Raw genomic sequence first — 2500 nt, 5'->3', positions numbered from 1 at the left:
AAAAATGTATTAAGATAATAACAGCAATTGGTAATGATGATAGTAATATTGAGGATAATGATAATAATAGTAATAGTAATAATGATAATAATAATGACTGTAATGTTAATATTAATGATGATGATAATAATGATAACAATGATGATAATAATGATAGTATTAACAATTATGATAATTATTATAATGGTGATCATAATAATAATGGTAATAATAAAATGATGATGATGTTTATAATAATAATTATAATTATACTGATAATCATCATAGGGATAATGATAACAACGATAATAATACTAATGATAATAGCAATAACCATAACAATACTGATTAGGATAAGAATGATAAACTAAGTAATAATGAAAATAATGATAACAATAATAGGGATAATGGTAACAATAATGATAATACTAATGATAATAGCAATAATCATAACAATACTGAGTGTGATGATAATGATAAAATAAATAATAATAAAGATAATGATAACAACAAATAAGAAGATGACGAAGAGAAGAATATGGAGAAAGGAGACAAGAGAAGAGATAACTAAATGAATAATTATTATAAAAAAGTAAACAAACAAAAAACAAGTGATAAAATAAGTACGGTTAGTTTAAGAAAAAAATATTTATCTACATTCAATAAACATAAATCAAGCAATTACCTTAATCAACATCATTACAAAGATCCATATTCATAACAGGGATATATGATGATTATTATCACAAATATTTATCTGTTTATTTATATATTCATTTTAGCCAAATCAAAACCGTCATTGGTAAATTAATCATAAACATTAACTGTATTATATTTCCGCAAAAAACAAAAACATGTTCAATAGTTCAGAGACAATCTCACTCATTCTCTCTCTCTCTCTCTCTCTCTCTCTCTCTCTCTCTCTCTCTCTCTCTCTCTCTCTCTCTCTCTCTCTGTCTCTCTCTCTCTCGATCTATCAATCTACTTCTCTCTCTCTCTCTCTCTCTCTCTCTCTCACTCTCTCTGCCTCTCTCTCTCTCTCTCTCTCTCTCGATCTATCTATCTCCCCCCCCCCCTCTCTCTCTCTCTCTCGCTCTCTCTCTCTCTCTCTCTCTCTCTCTCTCTCTCTCTCTCTCTCTCTCTCTCTCTCTCTCTCTCTCTCTCTCTCTCTCTCTCTCTCTCTCTCTCTCTCTCTCTCTCACTCTCACTCTCACTCTCACTCTCACTCTCTCTCTCTCTCTCTCTCTCTCTCTCTCTCTCTCTCTCTCTCTCTCTCTCTCTATCTATCTATCTATCTACCTCCTCCCCCCTCTCTCTCTCGATCTATCTATCTATCTATCTACCCCCCCCCCCTCTCTCTCTCTCTCGATCTATCTATCTGTCCACCCCTCCTCTCTTTTTCTCTCTCTCTTTCTCGATCTATTGATCTATCTATCAATCTAACCCCCTCTCCCCATTCTCTCTATCCCTTTCTCTCTCTCTCTCTCTCTCTCTCTCTCTCTCTCTCTCTCTCTCTCTCTCTCTCTCTCTCTCTCTCTCTCTCTCTCTCTCTCTCTCTCTCCCCTCTCATCTCTCTCTCTCTCTTCTCTCCTCTCTCTCTCTCTATCTCTCTCTCTCTCTCTCTCTCTCTCTCTCTCTCTCCTCTCTCTCTCTCTCTCTCTCTCACTCTCATTCTTACTCTCTCTTCTCTCTCTCTCTCTCTCTCTCACTCTCTCTCACTCTCACTCTCTCACTCTCTCTCTCTCTCTCTCTCTCTCTCTCTCTCTCTCTCTCTCTCTCTCTCTCTCTCTCTATCTATCTACCTACTCCCCCCTCTCTCTCTCGATCTATCTATCTATCTATCTACCCCCCCCCTCTCTCTCTCTCTCTCGATCTATCTATCTGTCCACCCCTCCTCTCTTTTTCTCTCTCTCTTTCTCCATCTATTCATCTATCTCTCACTCTCCCCCCCTCTCCCCCTTCTCTCCCTCCCCTTCTCTCTCTCTCTCTCTCTCTCTCCTCTCTCTCTCTCTCTCTCTCTTCTCTCTCTCTCTCTCTCTCTCTCTCTCTCTCTCTCTCTCTCTCTTCTCCCCCCCTCTCTCTCTCTCTCTCCTCTCTCTCTCTCTCTCTCTCTCTCTCTCTCTCTCTCTCTCTCTCTCTCTCTCTCTCTCACTCTCACTCTCTCTCTCTCTCTCTCTCTCTCTCTCTCTCTCTCTCTCTCTCTCTCTCTCTCTCTCTCTCTCTCACTCTCACTCTCACTCTCACTCTCTTTATCTCTTCTCTCTCCCTCTATCTATCTGTCTATCTATCTATCTACTCCCCCTCCCTCTCTCTCTCGATCTATATATCTATTTACCCCCCCCCTCTCTCTCTCTCGATCTATCTATCTGTCCACCCCTCCTCTCTTTTTCTCTCTCTCTTTCTCGATCTATTGATCTATCTATCAATCTAACCCCCTCTATCTATCTATCTATCTACCCCCCACCCCCTCTCTCTCTCTCGATCTATCTATCTGTCCACCCCTCCTCTCTTTTTTTCTCTC

The sequence above is a fragment of the Penaeus japonicus genome, unplaced genomic scaffold (assembly GCF_977035675.1).
Source record: "Penaeus japonicus unplaced genomic scaffold, GWHDUDI00000001_assembly GWHDUDI00000019, whole genome shotgun sequence".
Taxonomy (NCBI): domain Eukaryota; kingdom Metazoa; phylum Arthropoda; class Malacostraca; order Decapoda; family Penaeidae; genus Penaeus; species Penaeus japonicus.
The sequence above is the reverse complement of the archived record's forward strand: the minus strand, read 5'-3'. Positions refer to the sequence as shown.